Source organism: Carassius auratus, unplaced genomic scaffold (genome assembly GCF_003368295.1).
Source record: "Carassius auratus strain Wakin unplaced genomic scaffold, ASM336829v1 scaf_tig00217398, whole genome shotgun sequence".
In the NCBI taxonomy this organism is placed as follows: domain Eukaryota; kingdom Metazoa; phylum Chordata; class Actinopteri; order Cypriniformes; family Cyprinidae; genus Carassius; species Carassius auratus.
This window is the reverse complement of record NW_020529048.1, coordinates 161143-175049: the sequence shown is the minus strand read 5'-3', so window position 1 is coordinate 175049 and position 13907 is coordinate 161143.

Below are 13907 nucleotides of genomic sequence, written 5' to 3'. Positions count from 1 at the left end.
TTCCTAGAAGTCATTACTTTGTTCACAGTGCTACCTTTCATTTCAATTTCAAGCTTTATTGTCATTGTATCGGAATGCAATGGAATTTCAGAGACTACACATAGGTGCTACAATATGATAACCACATACACCACAATACCACAATAACATAATCAACATAATCTGTGTAAAAAAAAAAAAAACACCTGATTGATGCAGATAAGTACAGAAATGATTGCACAGACACGAATTAGAAGTACAAACCTAGGATTTGTAGAGACAAATGGAGGAGACTGGTTTTCCTTTGCTAAAGTAGTTATAAACTAGCAAGACTATCATATCTCAGAGGTGCGCGTGCTGCACATATGTGCTGCATCATCTTACAAAAACAGGAGGCCTTTATCACCCCCCAGGGCTATGTGAGGCATGTTTTATTATGAATGCAACCGCTTTATTTGACGTCTTGTGGACTGTTCAACTGTAACACCAGCTGAGTCCAATGACAGAGCTTGGAATAGCTAGGACAATTTTTTAAATAACTCTGAATAGATTTGTCTGAAAGAAGAAAGTCATATACACATAGGATACTTTGAGGGTGAATAAAACACAACCTAATTTTCATTTTTGGGTGGACTAACCTTCTTTTGCATAGACTTGAACACTTTGTTGGCATTAATGGAAGTGCATTAGTATGGTTTAAATCGTACTTACATGACCGCCATCAGTTTCTTAGCAGTGAATGAAGATGTATCATATCGATCACAAGTGCAATATGGAGTCAAGTCAAGTCACCTTTATTTATATCGCGCTTTAAACAAAATACATTTCGTCAAAGCAACTGAACAACATTCATTAGGAAAACAGTGTGTCAATAATGCAAAAGGATGGTTAAAGGCAGTTCATCATTGAATTCAGTGATGTCATCTCTGTTCAGTTAAATAGTGTCTGTGCATTTATTTGCTTCCTTTGCTAAAGTAGTTATAAACTAGCAAGACTATCATATCTCAGAGGTGCGCGTGCTGCACATATGTGCTGCATCATCTGCCAGAAAGGCTTCACTGTATGACAGATAACGGAAGTGAGAGAAAAGTGTTTATTCCGTTTGAAATATGCATATTTTTCTTACAAAAACAGGAGGCCTTTATCACCCCCCAGGGCTATGTGAGGCATGTTTTATTATGAATGCAACCGCTTTATTTGATGTCTTGTGGACTGTTCAACTGTAACACCAGCTGAGTCCAATGACAGAGCTTGGAATAGCTAGGACAATTTTTTAAATAACTCTGAATAGATTTGTCTGAAAGAAGAAAGTCATATACACATAGGATACTTTGAGGGTGAATAAAACACAACCTAATTTTCATTTTTGGGTGGACTAACCTTCTTTTGCATAGACTTGAACACTTTGTTGGCATTAATGGAAGTGCATTAGTATGGTTTAAATCGTACTTACATGACCGCCATCAGTTTCTTAGCAGTGAATGAAGATGTATCATATCGATCACAAGTGCAATATGGAGTCAAGTCAAGTCAAGTCACCTTTATTTATATAGCGCTTTAAACAAAATACATTTCGTCAAAGCAACTGAACAACATTCATTAGGAAAACAGTGTGTCAATAATGCAAAAGGATGGTTAAAGGCAGTTCATCATTGAATTCAGTGATGTCATCTCTGTTCAGTTAAATAGTGTCTGTGCATTTATTTGCAATCAAGTCAACGATATCGCTGTAGATGAAGTGACCCCAACTAAGCAAGCCAGAGGCGACAGCGGCAAGGAACCGAAACTCCATCGGTGACAGAATGGAGAAAAAAACCTTGGTAGAAACCAGGCTCAGTTGGGGGGCCAGTTCTCCTCTGACCAGACAAAACCAGTAGTTAAATTCCAGGCTGCAGCAAAGTCAGATTGTGTAGAAGAATCATCTGTTTCCTGTTGTCTTGTCCTGGTGGTCCTCTGAGACAAGATCTTTACAGGGGATCTGTATCTGGGGCTCTAGTTGTCCTGGTCTCGGCTGTCTTTCAGGGCAGTAGAGGTCCTTTCTAGATGCTGATCCACCATCTGGTCTGGATACGTACTGGATCCGGGCGACTGCACTGACCCTCTGATCTGGTTACAGACTGGATCTGGTGGCTACGGTGACCTCGGAATAAGAGAGAAACAGACAAATATTAGCATAGATGCCATTCTTCTAATGATGTAGCAGGTACATAGGGTGTTATGTGAAGTGTTTCCGGTTCCTTTAACGTATTTGGATATTAAAAGCATATTAGTATGTTATGTGTAAGCCAGGTTAAAGACATGGGTCTTTCATCTAGATTTAAACTGCAAGAGTGTGTCTGCCTCCCGAACAATGTTAGGTAGGTTATTCCAGAGTTTAGGCGCCAAATAGGAAAAGGATCTGCCGCCTGTCACAGTGTTGTTCCCCGGGGTTCCACTAGATGTCCTCCTTCTCATGATGTCTGTCCCAGATCACTTTCTGTTTCCTTATATGGTCACCTTCCTCCTTGTTGCGTAATTGATTGTTCCCCCCACCTGTCTCCTGTTTCCCCATTATCCTTCTGTGTATAAATACCCAGTCTGTCTTAGTCTGTGTTACGGAGTCCTTGTTTAATGTTATGTTATTTCATGCCCGTCATCGTTGTCTTGCCTTGCGTTAGTGTCTTGTTTATGTCTGCTTTGATCTTCTGGTTTTGACCCTGCCTGGACTGTTTATCCTTTTGGATTATCCCTAATAAACGACGTACCTGCAAATTGGTTCCTTCTCCTGTGTTTCCCATAACACTAACGTGACAGAGGTCAGATCCTACTGTAACGGCTCGTAAGAGAGGAGGAAGCAAATGCAGGCAATCAGAAATGGTTTATTGATAACAAGTCCAGAATGTAGGCAATGGTGATAGAAGGTCTACGGTGGCGTGAGAAGTGCTGGATGGTGAAGTCGGTGTTGAATGTGAAGACGGTCAATGGATGAAACCAGTAACAGACCGGAACACTCACACGAAGACGACAACACGAACACAATCCAGAACACGAACACGGGAGACGGTAATCCAATTTGTGAGGCTGAAACAAGAATAAGGATCTGACAACAGACAGAGAGATGAGTGAGTATATGTAGCTGATTGGAGATGAGGATCAGCTGGAGCGAGACAATCAACGCACAGGTGACAACAATAACCCAAACGAGCACATGGAGACTACGGGAGTACAAATACAAACACAAAACATGACACGGAGGAAACAATGGATTTCCTACCGTGACACCGCCTGCAGTTTATTTTGATATTCTAGGTATTATCAAATTGCCTGAGTTTTGAGAACGTAGCATACGTAGAGGATTATAATGTAAAAGGAGCTCATTCAAATACTGAGGTGCAAAACCATTCAGGGCTTTATAAGTAATAAGCAATATTTTAACATCTATTCAATGTTTGATAGGGAGCCAGTGCAGTGTTGACAGGACCGGGCTAATATGGTCATCCTTCCTGGTTCTAGTAAGAACTCTTGCTGCTGCATTTTGGACTAGCTGTAGTTTGTTTACTAAGCGTGCAGAACAACCACCCAATAAAGCATTACAATAATCTAACCTTGACGTCATAAATGTATGGATTAACATTTCTGCATTTGACATTGAGAGCATAGGCCGTAATTTAGATATATTTTTGAGATGGAAAAATGCAGTTTTACAAATGCTAGAAACGTGGCTTTCTAAGGAAAGATTGCGATCAAATAGCACACCTAGGTTCCTAACTTAGGACGAAGAATTGACAGAGCAACCATCAAGTCTTAGACAGTGTTCTAGGTTATTACAAGCAGAGTTTTTAGGTCCTATAATTAACACCTCTGTTTTTTCTGAATTTATCAGTAAGAAATGACTCATCCAGTTTTTTATATCGACCATGCATTCCATTCGTTTTTCAAATTGGTGTGTTTCACCGGGCCGCGAAGAAATATAAAGCTGAGTATCATCAGCATAACAGTGAAAGCTAACACCATGTTTCACATATACCATTTTTCTCTAAGAAGGAATATAATTGTGAGGATACCACCTTTTCTAGTATCTTGGACAGAAAAGGGAGATTCGAGATTGGTCTATAATTAACTAGTTCTTTGGGGTCAAGTCGTGGTTTTTGATGAGAGGCTTAATAACAGCCAGTTTGAAGGTTTTGGGGACATATCCTAATGACAATGAGGAATTAATAATAGTCAGAAGAGGATCTATGACTCATGGAAGCTCCTCTTTTAGGAGCTTAGATTGTAAAGGGTCTAACATACAGTATTGTTCAAAATAATAGCAGTACAATGTGACTAACCAGAATAATCAAGGTTTTTAGTATATTTTTTATTGCTACGTGGCAAACAAGTTACCAGTAGGTTCAGTAGATTCTCAGAAAACAAACAAGACCCAGCATTCATGATATGCACGCTCTTAAGGCTGTGCAATTGGGCAATTAGTTGAAAGGGGTGTGTTCAAAAAAATAGCAGTGTCTACCTTTGACTGTACAAACTCAAAACTATTTTGTACAAACATTTTTTTTGTCTGGGATTTAGCAATCCTGTGAATCACTAAACTAATATTTAGTTGTATGACCACAGTTTTTTAAAACTGCTTGACATCTGTGTGGCATGGAGTCAACCAACTTGTGGCACCTCTCAGCTGTTATTCCACTCCATGATTCTTTAACAACATTCCACAATTCATTCACATTTCTTGGTTTTGCTTCAGAAACAGCATTTTTGATATCACCCCACAAGTTCTCAATTGGATTAAGGTCTGGAGATTGGGCTGGCCACTCCATAACATTAATTTTGTTGGTTTGGAACCAAGACTTTGCCCGTTTACTAGTGTGTTTTGGGTCATTGTCTTGTTGAAACAACCATTTCAAGGGCATGTCCTCTTCAGCATAGGGCAACATGACCTCTTCAAGTATTTTAACATATGCAAACTGATCCATGATCCCTGGTATGCGATAAATAGGCCCAACACCATAGTAGGAGAAACATGCCCATATCATGATGCTTGCACCTCCATGCTTCACTGTCTTCACTGTGTACTGTGGCTTGAATTCAGAGTTTGGGGGTCGTCTCACAAACTGCCTGTGGCCCTTGGACCCAAAAAGAACAATTTTACTCTCATCAGTCCACAAAATGTTCCTCCATTACTCTTTAGGCCAGTTGATGTGTTCTTTGGCAAATTGTAACCTCTTCTGCACATGCCTTTTTTTTAACAGAGGGACTTTGCGGGGGATTCTTGAAAATAGATTAGCTTCACACAGACGTCTTCTAACTGTCACAGTACATACAGGTAACTCCAGACTGTCTTTGATCATCCTGGAGGTGATCATTGGCTGAGCCTTTGCCATTCTGGTTATTCTTCTATCCATTTTGATGGTTGTCTTCCGTTTTCTTCCACGTCTCTCTGGTTTTGCTCTCCATTTTAAGGCATTGGAGATCATTTTAGCTGAACAGCCTATCATTTTTTGCACCTCTTTATAGGTTTTCCCCTCTCTAATCAACTTTTTAATCAAAGTACGCTGTTCTTCTGAACAATGTCTTGAACGACCCATTTTCCTCAGCTTTCAAATGCATGTTCAACAAGTGTTGGCTTCATCCTTAAATAGGGGCCACCTGATTCACACCTGTTTCTTCACAAAATTGATGACCTCAGTGATTGAATGCCACACTGCTATTTTTTTGAACACACCCCTTTCAACTAATTCAACTAATTGCCCAATTGCACAGCCTTAAGAGCGTGCATATCATGAATGCTGGGTCTCATTTGTTTTCTGAGAATCTACTGAACCTACTGGTAACTTGTTTGCCACGTAGCAATAAAAAAATATACGAAAAACCTTGATTATTCTGGTTAGTCACATTGTACTGCTATTATTTTGAACAGTACTGTACATGTTGTTGGTTTAGATGATTTAACACGTTTATACAATTCTTCCTCTCCTATAGTAGAGAATGAGTGGAACTGTTCCTCAGGGGGTCTATAGTGCACTGTCTGATGTGATACTGTAGCTAACGGCTGAATGGTTGCAATTTTATCTCTAATAGTATCGATTTTTGAAGTAAAGTAGTTCATAAAGTCATTACTGCTGTGGTGTTGGGAAATGTCAACACTTGTTGAGGCTTTTTTTTTGTTAATTTAGCCACTGTATTGAATAAATACCTGGGGTTATGTTTGTTTTCTTCTAAAAGAGAAGAAAAGTAATCAGATCTAGCAGTTTTAAATGGTTTTCTGTAGGATATGTTACTTTCCCGCCAAGCAATACGAAATACCTCTAGTTTTGTTTTCCTCCAGCTGCGCTCCATTTTTCGGGCTGCTCTCTTTAGGGTGCGAGTATGCTCATTATACCATGGTGTCAAACTGTTTTCCTTAACCTTCCTTAAGCGTAAAGGAGCAACTGTATTTAAAGTGCTAGAAAAGAGAGAGTCCATAGTTTCTGTTACATCATCAAGTTGTTCTGAGGTTTTGGATATGCTAAGGAATTTGGATACATCAGGAAGATAACTTAAAAAGCAGTATTTTGTGATAGAAGTGATGGTTCTTCCATACTTGTAACAAGAAATAGAATTTACAATTTTGGCTATATGAAGTTTACACAGAACTAAATAATGATCTGAGATATCATCACTTGGCTGAATAATTTCAACACTATCAACATCAATTCCATGTGACAGTATTAAATCTAGAGTATGATTTCGACAATGAGTAGGTCCTGAAACATGTTGTCTAACAGCAATAGAGTTCAGAATGTCTATAAATGCTGATCCCAGTGCATCTTTTTCATTATCGACATGGATATTAAAATCACCAACTATTAAAACTTTATCTGCAGCCAGAACTAACTCGGATGTAAAATCACCAAACTCTTTAATAAAGTCTGTATGGTGGCCTGGTGGCCTGTATACAGTAGCCAGTACAAACATAACAGGGGATTTATCATTAACATTTGTTTCTCTGGATAATGTTATAGGTAGCACCATTACTTCAAACGAGTTATACTTGAAGCCTGCCCTCTGAGAAATCCTGAAAACGTTGTTATTAATTGAAGCAACTCCTCCCCCTTTGCCTTTTAGACGTGGCTCGTGTTTATAACAGTAATCTTGGGGGGTGGACTCATTTAAAATAATGTAATCATCAGGTTTTAGCCAGGTTTCTGTCAAACAGAGCACATCTATATTATGATCAGTGATCATATTATTTACAAAAAGTGTTTTCGTAGAAATGGATATGATATTCACTAAGCCAAGCCTTATCATTTGTTTATCCATATTGCATTTGTTTTTTATTTGTTGAATCTCATTTAAATTGTTAACCTTAACTTGGTTTGGATGTTTTTTGTATTTTCTAGTTAGGGGAACAGACACAGTCTATAGTGTGATATCTAGGTGAAAGAGTCTCTATGTGCTGAGAATTAACTGACCTCTGTGACGGGAGGCAGCTAGCAGACGGTCGGTTTAGCCAGTCTGTCTGCTTCCTGACCTGGGCCCCAGTTAGTCAAGTATAAACTCTAAGACTATTTGCCATATTTCTAGAGAGAAGAGTGGCGCCACCCCAGGAGGGATGAAGCCCCTCTCTTTTGAAAAGGTCAGGGGTCTCATGTATAAACCTTGCGTACGCACAAAAACTTTGCGTACGCCAGCTTTCACGCTCACGGTCGGATGTACTAACAGTGAAATTAACGCAAGAATGTGCGTTCCTCCAAGCCAATTTCATGTCTGGCGTACGTTCATTTCTCATTGTTTTTGTCCGTTGGCGACTCTTACAGGCTATAAAGTGAAGTTGCAAACATTACACAACAAATTGTTCTACAAGTCTCGCACCACCACCTGTGGGAAGCATTGCAATTAATTTGCAATTTATAAAATAATTGACATATATTGTCACACGAGCCTTTTTATAATTATATAAATTATGCAATTAAATAAGAACATATAAAAGCATAACGGTTGAAACAACCCTTAGTCTATGGCAATGGCAGCGTTGGCCTTATTAGAGGACATTGCTAATGGCAGAATCAGAAGAGAACGAGTTTTTAGGGACCACAATGATTTTCTGGCCCAGGATGATGACTGGCTTATCAGCCGTTTCAGATTTCCAAGGGCTGTCCTCTTGGAGCTCTGTGCTGAGTTGGGTCCGAATCTAGAGAGAGAGACAATGAGGAGCCACGCAATACCCGTTCCCTTGCAAGTGCTGACAACACTTGGTTTCCTGGCAACTGGTTCTTTCCAAAGGGAACTGGCAGACCGCTCAGGAATAAGCCAGTCGTCTTTGAGCCGGGCAATGCCAGTGGTATGGGACGGGATCATCCGCATGTCTGCCAGGTATATCAGGTTCCCATATGATGCATTTGACCAGCCAAACATTAAAATGCAATTTGCAGCGATAGCCGGTTTTCCTAATGTTATCGGAGCGATCGACTGCACACACATTGCTATAAAGGCGCCATCTGAAGAAGAATTTGCATATGTGAATCGGAAACATTTCCATTCAATAAATGTGCAGATAATATGTGATGCACAAATGCGCCTAACAAATATTGTGGCAAGGTGGCCTGGGTCAACCCATGATTCATACATCCTTACAAACAGCATGGTTGGGATGAGGCTCCAAGCTGGCAGGGTGCGTGATGGGTGGCTTCTTGGTAAGTGCCTTTAAAGTTATGATCCTATCTAATTGTAATTTTTTTTTTTTTTGCATATAATTATTAATTAACCCTTCAGGAGACCGCGGTTATCCACTAAAGACGTGGCTTTTAACCCCCCTCACCAACCCACAAACTGACCGAGAGCGCAGATACAATAATGCCCATTCTCGCACTCGTTCAGTTGTAGAGCGGGCGATTTGGCAGCTGAAATGTCGGTGGCGCTGCCTTGACAGGACTAGGGGGATGTTGTTATACCGCCCTGACAAGGTGTGCCGCATTGTGCTGGCCTGTGGTGTGCTGCACAATGTCGCGCATAGGCATGGCATACCACTTGGTGAGGTGGCAGCACCGCCAGATGACCCCGACCCAGGACCAATTTATGTGCAGCCCAACCAACAAGCCGTTCATGCCCGCCAACATGTGATTGCGACAATATAAATGGTAATCAGAGACAAAAGTTCACTTTTTGACCAATTCCTTTAATGAGTGGCTTATGTCTGTGAGTGCGTCAGTGATATTTTTCAGGTGACTGTTAATTTCCCCGATGGCCATAATGATTTGCTGTTGTGACTCCAAAACAGCATGTGTCAAGACGCGACCAGACGGACGGGCGTCAGCACTGGGGAGAGCACTGGAAACGCTGGGCACAGTGGGCGCTGGCTGCTCAGGAGGGGCGGACTCCGAGTGCCCCTCCTGGGAAGTGGATGTTTCGGCTGTTGCGCCATATGGGTCTAAATAAAAATGCAAATGTTAACTGTAATTTAAGTACGTTCCATTTTTAAGGGGCACACACATTTGCAATAAATGAAATGGATCCGTAAAATCTCTGGTGTATACTTTTGATTCGCTACACTGAATGCATTTGACAATGAAATATAGGTACGCTATATGTACCAAAGTAAAAACAAACGAGAAATTGGTTACCTTCGTCGCAATCCTGTAAATCGGAGTCTCCCACAGCAGAAGATACTACTCCAGAGAGTAAAGTGTCACCCATAATTGAGGCAACTCTCTGCTCAAAGGGTGTAAGTTCATCGACCCCTTTACCACTGCCTGTCCTGCCCACACTTTGTCGGTGCGCAGCAGTTCTCCGTTTAACGTCCACCTTTATATCAGACCATTTCTTTTTAAGCTCATTTACAGTGCGACTTTCAGATCCCACTGCATTGACGGCTTCAGCCAAACTCTCCCACTCATATTTTTTCCTTTTGTTATTAATTCCAGAGGACAACGTTCCAAATAAAATATGTTTTCTAGTCTCTACCTCCGATAGTAGCACCTCCAATTCACTTTCAGTAAAGTTTCGTTTCTTGCCGCTTGCCTAAGCCATTTTCTTACTGCTATCTTTTGCCAAAGTGGACTCATTACCATATTTAAATTGATTTAATTAGGGGAGGAGACTGGGTGGGGCGTTGTGCTCGTGCATGTGCGCTCAATTTTACGTTAATTGGGATGTACAAAGAGAATATGCGTGGAATCCTTCGTACGCAGAGATTCATACATCTGTTTTTTTTTGTGCGTACACACATTTACAGCTTTGTCCGTACGCAATGTTTTAGTATGAATTCAACGCAAGTCTTTGTACATGAGGCCCCAGGTCTGCCCCAAAAGCCCAATTGTCTATGAAACCTATGTTATTCTGTGGGCACCACTTAGACATCTAGCCATTGAGTGATGACAATCTGCAATGCATCTCGTCACCACGGTAAGCAGGGAGGGGACCAGAGCATATTACAGTGTCTGACATCATGCTTGCAAGTTCACAGACCTCTTTAAAGTTATTTTTAGTGATCTCCGACTGGCGAAGTTGAACATCATTAGCGCCAGCATGAATAACAATCTTACTGTATTAACATTTAGCATTTGCCAGCACTTTTAAATTTGCCAAGATGTCAGGCGCTCTGGCTCCCGGTAAACATTTGAATATGGTGGCTGGTGTCTCTATATGTGTATTAAATATTTTATTGTTATCAAATCAAGGCATGAAACATTAATTTTATTTGTCTTTTGATTACTTGAGATTAAGCAAACTTTTTTGGCAAACTGAATCTTGGAGAACTCACCTATGTCACACACTCGAGGAGCGCTCTAAAACAATTTACTTCAAGAATGAACAATGAGGCAAAGATAAGTTTGAAGTTCAGTGTTTAAAAAACGGATAAAACAGAAAGAGTGATCTATATAATCGCTTTATAAATGAAGCATACAGACTTTATTAGAGCAACAGAAAACAAACGTTTCGATGGAACTGCTCAATATACAAATCATTATGTACATTAACAACGATTCGGGGCTAATATATTGTAATTATTTAATTATTTATAATTGTAATTTTATGTATATTGTAAAGGAAAACTATGTGAATGGCGCTCTGAGGAGTGTCAATAATTTCCAATGTTCCCGGTTACTTAGTCCAGGGACATATTCAGCACGGCAACACAACACAGCTTCTCGTTCTGCTTTCTCAGGGAACAGGGTTACAGTTAAGTAACAGGGAACGTTCCCTTTTGAAAGCTTCAGTCGATGCTGCACTGCTCAGCGCATTGGGAACGAAAATACCCATACCGCCATGCTTGAAAAATGTCTGGACCCCTAAGGTTGTGCAGGTGTGCTACCAAACCACAAGAAGGCCTCAGACATTAGCTTGTGATGTTGACTCAAGGACATGAGAGCCCGGAGTAGCATGGACATCCAAACTATAAAATCTTATGTTATCACCACCATAACAGACGAACAGTTGCTACGACTTATGCCACTGGCTAGTGCTGTGGACGTAATTCTGAAGAGCACCGACTGGATAGAGTCTATAAGATTTCTCCTGCTCCGGCGTTGTGAATGGCAGAGGGCAGAAGGCCTCTAGAATGACAGGATGTACAGCCGAAAACGGAACCTTAGGCAGGTAATCAGGATGAGGATGCAAAATCACTTGCACCCTCCCTGGGGCAAAGTCTGAGCATGGTGGTGAGATAGACAGAGCCTGCATATCCCCAATTCTCTTCAAAGAAGAGAAGAAAAAACATTTTTAGAGTCAGAAGTTTATCAGACGCTGTTTCTAAAGGTTCAAAGGGGGTTTCAACCAGACCCTCGAGAACTATAGCTAAGTCCCAAGAAGGCATCTTGGTTTTACTGTAGGCCTCAGTCATCTGGCCCCATGAAGGTAGCGAGAGAGCAGAGGGTGTCTCCCGAGTGGCATCCTGTCAATCAAGCTGTGGCAAGCCGAAAGAGTGGCCACATAAACCTTAAGAGTATCAGGGCATGTGCCTGTTGACACTTACTCTTGCAGGAAGTCCAGAACTGAAGCAATATGGCAGTTGACTGGATCTACATTGTGTACCACACACCACCTGTCGAAGACATGCCATTAACTGGCATAACTCTGTCTGGTGGAGAAAGTCAATATAAAAAACTGGATGACAAGTAATTTCTTACTGCTTACTGTCCTAAATTAATTATAGGACCCAAAATCTCTGCATGTAATAACCTAGAACACTGTCTAAGACTTGATGGTTGCTCGGTCAATTCTTCGTCATCAGTTAGGAACCTAGATGTGCTATTTGATCGCAATCTTTCCTTAGAAACCCACGTTTCTAGCATTTGTAAAACTGCATTTTTCCATCTCCAAAAATATATCTAAATTACGGTCTATGCTCTCAATGTCAAATGCAGAAATGTTAATCCATGAATTTATGACCTCAAGGTTAGATTATTGTAATGCTTTATTGGGTGGTTGTTCTGCACGCTTAGTAAACAAACTACAGCTAGGATCGATCGTGATGAACCGGCGAAAAGCTCTCGAGCACACTCCACCCCATGAGGGACTACGCCCACCAACACGGGCGCCAGAGCGTCAGGACTTCCTCTTCTTATTAATGATAGTCCTGAGGTCTGGCTTGGGAGGTTGCTGAGCATGGCGAAACTATCCCCAATCCCTACAAGGGGGAGCACGGTCAGCCACGCTCTCCTTTTTAACCTCCCTGGTTTTTGAAGGACCGGGGTGAGGTTGGGTGGCTGATGGCCCCTCTAGAGACAGGAGAGTCTAAAAGAAACAAACATTCCTTCTCTTTAATGCACGTCAAATTAACCTGTGAGCCAGCACCAGAAGGCTGGCGTACTGAATACCCCTCACCTCGCACGTGTCAGTGTTTACGAAGAGATTGAATGACACGGGACAAATTTAATCTTCACAAACTATGTATCATTGTAAAGATCTAAGCCTCAAGCAACAATGACAGATTGCTGTTTTTCAATGGAAAGCTTATAAAGACTGTATTTGCTACATTTGTGTAAGCAGTACACATAAAAACATGAACAATGGAAACGCTGTACATAACAGATCCGTCGTAATAACGAGTCATAAACACATCCACAGCTGTAAATCCTGGTTTAGTTAGAAAGGTAAGGGTCCACTGAACGACATCTCATAGAGCACGTTTAGTCCAAAGAAGCAATAACGTTGTAATATTGATCATAATTCCTTTGTTTATGTTTCACTTTTCAGCGACAGAACTTTTTGTGTCTAATATGGAATAACTCACGGTCAGAAACTGCATCCTGGTAGTAAAAAAAAATGACATGGTTTTGCAGTGTACAGTGTCACAAACAGAAGGAGACGATCCACCGGAAAAAAGAATGAATGAAAGATAGGCAAAAGATAGTATATTTGAATTTTGGTGCTCTCTCCTGACGGCTCGTGACGCACTTTGATGCACCTGTCAGCTGATGGAGGCGGAACTTATAGCGATTGCCTTTTTTTCATTGTTTGTTTTATTTTTCAAAAGTATTTATATATGTGAAAGTTTCTTTTATGTTGAATGTGTTATGATCCAGATGGGGATTAAACTCGGGTATGTGGCGTGTATAACCTTGGCACTAACCACTGCTCTACTGCTCCACTGAAGCAGATCAAACCCAGATGCAGAGAAAATAGGCAAGAGGCTCAGAGTCCGACTCCTAAATTTCTTTACTCAAAACAAAAAACTCTGTCCTTAAATGTCAGACAAGAGAGAAATCCAAAGCAGCACTAAACAGAAGACAGCAAAATTCTCTAACCAAAAATCCTTGGCTCATCATTCTCAAAAAGAATTTAGGACTGAACAAGAACAATAGACAGTGAGGCCCAAACCCCATTCTCAATAAGAACTTATGTAGATGCATGACAGAAATAAAATCATTCTGGTTATTATTACTAAAAGTGAAGCTGGTAATGCTATTTGTGGAGTTGTTTATTCAGATCTTTAAAGATCTTGTTATCAATCAATCAATCAATCAATCAAT